The sequence below is a fragment of the Saccopteryx leptura genome, chromosome 7 (genome assembly GCF_036850995.1).
Source record: "Saccopteryx leptura isolate mSacLep1 chromosome 7, mSacLep1_pri_phased_curated, whole genome shotgun sequence".
In the NCBI taxonomy this organism is placed as follows: Eukaryota; Metazoa; Chordata; class Mammalia; order Chiroptera; family Emballonuridae; genus Saccopteryx; species Saccopteryx leptura.
This window is the reverse complement of record NC_089509.1, coordinates 19,137,000-19,147,832: the sequence shown is the minus strand read 5'-3', so window position 1 is coordinate 19,147,832 and position 10,833 is coordinate 19,137,000.

Here is a 10,833-nt window from a genome sequence, read left to right as displayed (position 1 = left end):
CGCCTGAGGCAGAGGTCAAGGAGCCATCCCCAGCGCCCGGGCCATCTTTTGCTCCAATGGAGGCTCAGCTGTGGGAGGGGAAGAGAGAGACAGAGAGGAAGGAGAGGGGGAGGGGTGGAGAAGCAGATGGGCGCCTCTCCTGTGTGCCCTGGCCGGGAATCGAACCCAGGACTTCCGCATGCCAGGCCGACGCTCTACCACCGTCCTGGTTTTATCTCCAGGTAATGGCACGGCACCTGACTCATAAAAACATTCATTAAATATTTGTTGAGCTAAACTGTACTAAACCTGAGACTTCTGACTCCAAACTCTTAACATTAGAATCCATTCCTCACTAAAAGTGCAACTCACTGGCTGTCAAAGAACTACATATTCATTGACTTTGAAAATAATGACAAATATAAAAGAAATAGACTAATCTTATAACCCACAGATAATTGCAAGTTACATTTTAATTTCCTCCAACTTTTCTTCCCATGAACATATGTATTTTATAGATTGAGATTATAAAAAATTTAACACTGAATTGCAGGATTTTTGCATTATCATATTTTTAGAAAATATTCATTTCCAGTGGTTCTTGGCATTTTTATTCCAATATTCAATATTCATTATTATTTATAATTCTAAGATGAACATACTTGCAAATAAATCTCTGTTCAAATTTATGACTACTTCCTTAGGATGAAATTCTAGAAGTGAAATTACTTTTCTAAAGTCCTTTATAAATTATTGTTAAATTTATTTTCAGAAAGAGTATATTCTGAGCTTCTTTAAAATGACACCAGACAATTAGAAATAAAATGTCAAAAGAAAGGTTAAGAATTCTCTACCAAAAACCATAATTACTTCATGAATAGGGAAACCAAGGTCCATGAATAGTTTGTCCAAAGTTACACACTTATATTGGGTAACATCTTTGAGAGAAAAGCAACAAAAAGTTAAGGGAAACTGATATCCTTAAGGTATTGATAGAGTCATAAAATACAAAGAAAGTCCGTTTAAAACATAGGCCATTCCTAGCTGTACAGCTGATTTGCGTAATTGAATCTTCCTCTGTCTCTGACTGACTCTCAAAGAAGTCTGCTATAGTCCTAAAATCCCCACTCTAACTCCTGGCCAGATTGTTAGTTAACAAAAATTTAAGTCAAGAAGCAATAATTAAGCACCTACTATGTGCCAGCCATTGTGGTAGGTACTGTGTGGTGAACAAGAGAAAGAGAACCCCTGCCCTCCAAAGAGTGTATATGCTGATATCAGAAAACAGACTGTAAAACATAAATCAGGAAAGTTCATTTACTAATAAATGACATGAATAAAATAAAATAGGACAAGACGTTTGTGTGTGATAAGGAGAACTAAAGTGGTCAAGAATGACTTTTCTGAGAAGGTGATACTTGAATTAAGACCCAGGTAATCCAAATGATGACAAGGAACAGCCACAGAAAGATGTGGAAGAAAGTAGTTTAATCCAACAGCTCTGAGCCAGAAGCAGATGGTTGGCGAGGGACAGAGAGAAAACCGGTACAGATAGAGCAGGGGACAAGTAGGCAGAGGCTCTGTCATGTGGGGCCTTGAGGGGCACAGTAGGGATCTTGGATTTTATTCTGGTGGCAATGGAAAGTCACTGGAAGGCTTTCAGTCCAGGAGTGATGTGCTGTGATTCCTGCTTTCTGACTGTTGAGATCACAGGCGGAGAGAATGTGAATTCCTAAGAGAGTGTGGGAATGAAGCCCCAGGGACTCAGCAACCAGAAAGCTCTTGTTAGGGACAAAATGGGAGTAAAGGAGACTGGCACGTTTCCCCATTTAGGTAGGAGGAGAACCAAGGCAGTGTGGTTTTTCAGAAGCTCAGAGAAAAATGTCCTTTAAAGAGGAAGAGTGTTCTTTCTACACCTCCCAGAGACGGGCCCCTATAGTGTTGTTCTCGGTTCCCATGTAACTTCTTTTTTCTTTTAAAAAATTAATTTTAATGGGATGATACTGATCAATAAGAGTGCATAGGTTTTAGCTAAATATTTCTATAGCCTATGAACTGCTGATTGTGTTGTGTGCCCATCACCCAAAGTCAAATTTTTTTCTGTCACCATATATCTGTCCCTCTTTACTCCCCTCCCCACAACTCCCTCTCCCTGGTAGTAACCATTTCACTTTTACCTACGACCATGAATCTCATTTTTATATCCCACATAACTTAAAGAGAAACTTATCACAGTGTTCAGAGTGCTTAATGTCCTACAAATGAAGATGTCCTCAAATTCTTGGCAGCAGGAAGCTACCCTAGGTGACATCAACCTTGACTTTCAAATGGAACAACACATCTGCAAAAGGAAAAGTGGTGGAGTCTGCATAATACATCTGAAGAGAACATGAGAGAAGCCTCTGCTGGCAGCTCATGCCTCTGTAGACATTGCAAACCCAGCTGATGTCAGTGTCCTATTGTCCAGGAATTCTGGCCAGCAAGCTGGGCTACAGTTTGCTGTTCCCACTGCAGCCATTCCCACTGCTGAGGCTTCGCTTCTGGAAACCTCACTGACAAGATCCAGGTAGCCTTCTGGGAGCCAAGACTTCTGGTGGTGACTAATTCTGGGCTGACCCCAGCCTCTCACAGAGGTGTCTTACATTAACCAGCCTGCCGTCTTTCCATATAACACAGACTCTCCTCTGCACTATGTGGACATCGCCATGTCTTGCAACAAGAGGGGGCTCACTCAGTGGGACTGATGTGGTGGATGCTGCCCAGTAAGTTCTGCTCACGGGTGGCACCATTGCCTATGAACACCCACAGGAGGTCATGTCTGACCTCTACTTCTACAGAGATCCCGAGAGATTGAAAAGGAACAGGAGGCCACTGCTCAAAAGGCTGCAACCAAGGAGGAATTCCAGGGTGAACGGACTGCTCCAGCTCCCGAGGTCACCGCTGCTCACGGGAGGTCACAGGTGGTCTAAGGCACACCGCGCCCTCTGTGCTGGCCCAGCAGTCCCCTGCTGAAGCAGGGAGCACTCAGCCCACCACTGCAGACGCGGCGGCAGCGCCCTCTGTGCTGGCCCAGCAGTTCCCTGCTGAAGCAGGGAGCACTCAGCCCACCACTGCAGACGCGGCGGCAGCGCCCTCTGTGCTGGCCCAGCAGTCCCCTGCTGAAGCAGGGAGCACTCAGCCCACCACTGCAGACGCGGCGGCAGCGCCCTCTGTGCTGGCCCAGCAGTTCCCTGCTGAAGCAGGGAGCACTCAGCCCACCACTGCAGACGCGGCGGCAGTGCCCTCTGTGCTGGCCCAGCAGTTCCCTGCAGGGAGCACTCAGCCCACCACTGCAGACGCGGCGGCAGCGCCCTCTGTGCTGGCCCAGCAGTTCCCTGCTGAAGCAGGGAGCACTCAGCCCACCACTGCAGACGCGGCGGCAGCGCCCTCTGTGCTGGCCCAGCAGTCCCCTGCTGAAGCAGGGAGCACTCAGCCCACCACTGCAGACGCGGCGGCAGCGCCCTCTGTGCTGGCCCAGCAGTTCCCTGCTGAAGCAGGGAGCACTCAGCCCACCACTGCAGACGCGGCGGCAGCGCCCTCTGTGCTGGCCCAGCAGTTCCCTGCTGAAGCAGGGAGCACTCAGCCCACCACTGCAGACGCGGCGGCAGCGCCCTCTGTGCTGGCCCAGCAGTCCCCTGCTGAAGCAGGGAGCACTCAGTCCACCACTGCAGACGCGGCGGCAGCGCCCTCTGTGCTGGCCCAGCAGTTCCCTGCTGAAGCAGGGAGCACTCAGCCCACCACTGCAGACGCGGCGGCAGCCCCACAGCGCAGGCCCAGCAGTTCCCTGCTGAAGCAGGGAGCACTCAGCCCACCACTGCAGACGCGGCGGCAGCCCCACAGCGCAGGCCCAGCAGTTCCCTGCAGGGAGCACTCAGCCCACCACTGCAGACGCGGCGGCAGCCCCACAGCGCAGGCCCAGCAGTTCCCTGCAGGGAGCACTCAGCCCACCACTGCAGACGCGGCGGCAGCCCCACAGCGCAGGCCCCCGAGTGGGTGGGCACAACCACTAAGTGGTCTTAAGCGGTTCTTCCACAAACTCTTAACAGAATGAAAATAAGATTGATGAAAAATAAAGTTTCTAAATAAATAAACAATAAAGAAGAAGCGTATGACCAGTAGGATCCAATGCAGATCAACAAGGTGAAGACACTGGCCACTGGTTTTGACAAAATGTGAATCATTAATGACTCTGAAAGGAGAATTCAGGGACATGACTGACACGAAAAGCCTGAACAGAGTAGACTTAGGAGAGACAGGGAGGTGGGGAAGTGGACATGACAAGTAGAGCCTATTCTTTCCAGTTCACCGTGGAGAGTACAAATGGAACTAGGTCGCAGGGTCTGGGAGCAGTGCTGGCCTGTGGAATTCTCCTGCAATGATAGACAAGTTCTGTGCCTGCTGTTGGGCACTTGGGAAGTGGCTGATGGAACTGAGGAACTACATTTTAAATTTTAACTAATTTAATTAATATAAATTTAAATAGCTACATGGAACTAATGGCTACTGTTTGGGGCAACACAGCAGTCCTTCCTTTAAGGAGTGATATTAAAACACACATGTATGCCAACAGAAAAGATGACACACACTAACTCAAATGGATACCTGAGTAACTCTGGATTCTGTGTGACATCTCTTCTATCACAATCCTCACCTCCTTAAATCTGTTTGGCACTTGACTCATAGCTGTCTTTTACAATAGGGGAAAAAAATCCATCACTTACGGCCAATTCCATGAACCATTATAGTTCCAGGTAAGCCACTTTAACCTCTATTTGACTCAGTTTTTCTATCTAGGACAAAAGTTTGACATGAAAGTAATTCAGTTCCCATTTTCTAAGGAAGAGGCAGATGATGTCCTTGATGGGTCTGGTTAGAATGACAGTATGATAAGCAATTAATAGCACACATTTCACATATAGCAAGACATAGGGATGCAGGTCCCAGCTCTATCATGTACTAGCTGTGAAACCCTAAGAGAACTACTTGAACTTTTCAGGGTCTCAGTTCCTACATCTACAAAATGAGATAGTAAGAGTCTAGACTCTAGACTGTGCTGAGGCTCAAATGAGATCATCTGGGCACAGTGCCTACCTGCATGTGATAAGTATTTAATAAATGTGACCTATTTCAGTTACTGTCAGGCAGTAGAGGCCAGACCCAGAAGCACCATCGTGCCTCACTCTACTGCTAATGCCTCTGGCCTTGTTTGTCATCTGAAAACTAGGTACAAGGCTTATATGAAACCAGGATAGTTCAATTTCCTAAATCAAAGATCCAGAACTAGAAAAGAACTTCTCTAACTTGCAAGCAACATGTGGCTACTTCCTGGAAGTGGTTGCAAGGACAGGCAGGTTTGGAGGACTTCTCCAATAAACATTACCCACTACACAAGTTGTTATTTTTCCCAGACCCTTATCTACCAGCGCTGCCCACTTAACCCGAGAGACTTACTGATAATTTCGAGCCCAGCTGCCAGGCCAGCAGTCATCTGTTTAGAACTTCAAATGAATGCCCCCAGACCCGCCTACTTTCTGCACATAGTGCTGCAAGATAAGTCTCCCCTGGCTCCTCATAAAGACTTTGAAGAACATCTTGTCTGTTAACAAACAGCTTTTGATTGCCTGAGTTTGATCTTTATTTTGTCCTTATTCATCAGATCCCCCTTAAATGGGTTCTTTCACACTCCTCAGATTAGCCTAAAGGAAACCGCTTGAAACAATGGGTCCAATTGTCCCTGGGTGCAAGGAGTGGGCTGTCAAAAAAAGACCACATCGGTCCTCCTCCACGGCTGTGAGTGCAAGGAAGGGCTGCTGATGTTGCCTGCACTAGTGGGATGTGAATTAAGCTAGCTTCAAAAGCTTACATAGTGTGGAAAGCAGAATCACAGCATACAGCCCTCTGGCCCAGGAGGACAATCTTCAGACACAGGCAGCTTCTTCCTGGGAAAACCCAGGGTCATTGCTAGTGTCCAGGACACCAGAGCTTACCCCCCATTGGCAGGACAAAAAAACAGCCAGTGTGGTTTGGAGGGTTGGACAATATACTACCCCCAAAGCTGGTGTGTTTCTGAATTACTCTCTTGAGACATTTTTGCTTTGTGGCAGTTGGCATTCCCTGACCTAGAGGTACTATGGTTACCTCTCCCACCTTAGCAGCTATAGCAGCTAGTGCACAGCCCAGACTGGCCCATTAGAATCCATCCCTTTGGACACTGATTGGCCCAATGGAAAACACGTGACTTATGTAGGTACAATGGAAAGAGAAAGAAAATATCTTCCTCTCTTTGTCCAGGGACTAATTTTTCTGACACCTGAGGAAGTTGGGAATGAAGAAAGACACAGACCTAAGAACATAATTTGAGCCCCTGACTGAAGCCGTGCCTGAATGCCTGCAGTTTTATCTATCTCTTTGGACTTCATAGCTGTGTAAGTCTTTTCTACTTATGCTAGTTTGAATTTATGTTCTGACACTTGCAACTGACATCAAAAAGCTAAAATAATAATACCTGAGTTTCCCCAGAAATTTGTAGACAGAGATATACATGATGAAAGCAGTGTTTTGCGAATATTAGTTTGACCATAGTTTGTAAGATGGGGTATAAGCACCAGGTTGCCAGCCTGTGTCACAATCTAGGCATCCAGATTTCTAATTTCAAGTGGTGGAAGTCAACTCTAAGTGATTAAGAAGGAAGAGAGTTTACATAAAGGATATGGGAGACCCAGGCCCTGCAACTTCACCAAGCCACCCATTTCTAATATGTACATAACCTCAATCACAAACATGTTTTCTTGTTCTTGAAACTTTCCAAAATTACTATTATTTCAATGGCCATAAAAAAAATTGAACAACATACTTTCTATGGACATATTCATGACATATAATTCATGCTGAGTAACTAATTATTTGCACCAAATAAACTACAAAAACATTACTTCATTCAAGTACCATAAACATCATGTACATAAGACAAAGTAGATTTGTTAAAAAGATGGAAAATCACCCCCAGAGTCGAACTTCTAGAAATAATGCCTACTTCATTGCAGAACTAGCCTGGTAAGATAACCATGGCTGCTACCACCAAGCAACAAGCATTTCAACTTGCACTGTCACTCTGTGCCATTTCTGAACAACTTTTGAACCTGGAATTTAATCTCTACTGCTGCCAGCCCCATCGTGACTGCTGAACCAGGAGTTCATATGGCCTTGGTCTATGCCGCTGCCACTGCCACTGCCACTGTCAAGGTATTCTTCCCTGGCTAGTTCCTGAGTCAAAGCCTGGCCCCAATATAGCTGATTGGTGAACTGTTCATGGCCTGAATTGTTTTCCCCATCAAACTAGTATATTCAAGCCTAACCCCAACGTGACTGTATTTGGAGATACGGCCTTTACAGATATAATTAAGGTTAAATGGGGTTATAAGAGTGGAGCCCTAATCCAATATGACTGGTGTCCTTATCAGAAGAGAGAGGCATACCAAGGGTGAGCACACCCAGATAGAAGGCTGTGTGAAGACACAATAAGAAGGCATCCATCTGCAAGCCAAGGAGAGAGGCCTTAAGAGCAACCAGATCTGTCAACACCTTGATTTTGAGGTTCTGTCCTCCAACATAACTGTCTGTTATTAAAGCACACAGTGTGTGGTATTTTGTCATGATAATCCTAGCAAATGAAAATGGACTGATTCATAGGTCTTGCCCCTAGATGCAAGAAAGTCTGGGAAGTGACAGATAGTAAGTAGCACTTAAGGGGAACTCCAACACCTCACAAATGAAGATAAAAGAAGATTTGGGGCCCTGGCCAGTTGGCTCAGTGGTAGAGCGTCAACCTGGCGTGCAGAAGTCCCGGGTTCGATTCCTGGCCAGGGCACACAGGAGAAGCGCCCATCTGCTTCTCCACCCCTCTCCCTCTCCTTCCTCTCTGTCTCTCTCTTCCCCTCCCGCAGCCGAGGCTCCACTGGAGCAAAGATGGCCCGGGCGCTGGGGATGGCTCCTCTGCCTCTGCCCCAGGTGCTAGAGTGGCTCTGGTCACAGCAGGGCGACGCTCCGGAGAGGCAGAGCATCACCCCCTGGTGGGCGTGCCGGGTGGATCCCGGTCGGGCGCATGCGGGAGTCTGTCTGACTGTCTCTCCCCGTTTCCGGCTTCAGAAAAATACAGAAAAAAAAAATTTTTTTTTAAAAAAGAAGATTTGGTGACTATTTAGATGTGGGGATGAAAGCATATAGTGAGTCAGGAAGGTTTCTTAGATTTAGAAGTCAATGGCTAGAAAGTTGGGAATGACACAGTGTAAACTTGGCTGGGCTGCAGCACCCAGATATTTGGTCAACACTGTTCTGGATGATTCTGAGAGAATGCTTTATATGAGATTTACATTTAAATCAATTGTCTTTGAATAAAGGAGATTGCTCTCCCATATATATCAATCAGCCAATCAGTTGAAGGCCTGAATAGAACAAAGATGTACATGCGCACATACACACACACACACACACACACACACACACACACACACACTGGTGACAAGGAATTCTGCTAGCAGGTGGCCATCTAACTTGGACTGCAACACTGGCTCTTCTTTGGGTCTCCAGCCTGCTGGCCTACCTGCAGCCTCTATAACTTGAACTCGTCAACCTCTACAAATGTGTGAACAAATTCTCCAAATAAATCTTGTTCTGCATACATACTGACACATGCTGCCGCTCTGTCTTTCTGGAGGACCCTGACTGATGCAGCTAACCAGAGTGCCTTCTGTTATTTGCGTTCAGGAACCCCGACCTGTGTTTATTTTAAAAGATCCCATTATGGAATTCTAGCACATTTCTCACTTTAAGAATTACTTTTCTAAATGAATTGCTTGCCTGCTTTATTCCTTATGTACTTCTTTCTAAAGGTGTTCTGGAGAAATCTGGGGTAGTAGACCTACAATATAATCGTCCAACTTGGAAATAAGTGCTCCTGTCATTCCTCCCACCTCTGGGTTATGATTGAGACAGAGAGAGTCAGAGAGAGGGACAGATAGGGACTGACAAACAGGAAGGGAGAGAGATGAGAAGCATCAGTTCTTCTTTGTGGCACCTTAGTTGTTCATTGATTGCTTTCTCACATGTGCCTTGACCAGGGGGGCTACAGCAGACCGAGTGACCCCCTGTTCGAGCCAGCAACCTTGGGCTCAAGCTGGTGAGCCTTGTTCAAACCAGGTGAGCCTGCGCTCAAGCTGGCAAACTTGGGGTCTCGAACCTGGGTCCTTCACATCCCAGTCCGATGCTCTGCGCCACTGCCTGGTCAGGCCCATCATGCTTTTTTAAAGTTGTCATTTAAAAATATGTAATTCATCATTTAACCATTTTTAAGTGAATAGTTCAATAATGTTGATATATTCACATTTTGAAACAATTCCCCAGAACCTTCTCACCTTGCAAATCTGAAACTTTATACCAGTTGAACAACTCACCTTTTCCCCTTCCCCCAGTACCTGGTAACCACCATTCTACTTTCTGTTTCCATGAATTTGACTCCTTTAGTTATCCCATATGAGTGGAATCGCATAGTATTTGTCTTTTTGCAACTGGCTTATTTCATTTAGCATAATGTCCTCACGGTTCACCCATATTGTAGCATGTGACAGGATTGCTTTCCTTCTAAGGCTGAATGTTATTCTGTTGTACCACATTTTGTTTATCTGTTCATTTATCAGTGGACATTTGGGTTACTTCCACCCCTTGGCTATGGTGAACAATACGGCTGTGAACAAAAATATGCAAGTATCTCTTCAAGACACTGCTTTCAGTTTTTTAAAATAAATACCCAGAAGTGGGATTGCTGGCTCATATGATAGTTCTATTTTTAATTTTTGGAAAAAAAAATCTGCCTTTCATAGTGGTCACACTATTTTATCTTTTATCCTTTTAACTTCTTGGAGTACCTATATACTTATAATTATGTCCTCACAACTCTGTGAGGTAGATAGAATATGAATTATTATCCCCATCTTGTAGATGAGGTGACTGAGGCATAAAGAGGTTAAACAGCTTGCATAATATAACAGCTATTTCATGACAAACTAGCTTCCTTGTCCAATGCACTTTTGGTTGACCAGGGACACTCAGTCAGAGGTAGACGGTAGGTATGTCCTCCTATGGGTGCTGAATCTAAGGAAGGATTTTTTTTCAGATGGAATCCCTGTGCTTTCTTAAATAAATGGAAAATAATTCCTTTTTAATGAGAGCTGCTACTGATGGGCATGTGCTATGCACACGAATGGTATAGAAGTGGGGGAAATGCAGGACCCCTGTTGCCGATAATACTATCTTTCCAGGACTCTGCCTTCCTTGTGCGCATGTTCATTCATTTTTGACCCAAATTCTCCTCTGAAGAAAAAGTATCTTCTTCTTTTTCTCTTTATTAATTTTAATTTATTGTGTTAACATGAACTCAAGGGTCCCACTCAATATAACCCCCTCACCTTCACCCCCGTGTCCCCCATTACACCCCCTTTGCCCCCCTCCCCCTAACTCCCTCCCCCTTTCTCTTCCCCTGCTGTCCTGTTATCTGTATCTATGTGTTAGTGTATATAGTTTCACTAATCCCTTCACCTCCTCTGATCCCATCCCCTCATCCCCTTCCCTCTGACAGCTGTCCCTCTGCTCCCTGTGACGCCCCCCACCTACGGCTTCTATTCCATTCCTCAGTTAACTTTGTTTAAAGAAAAAGTATCTTCTTGAGATTAAAATAAAACTAACAGTTCTCAACAAGGGTAATTGAAAATGTGGGAATAGTTTGTTGTCGCAGTGGCCAACCATGTTCCTGGGCATTTACTG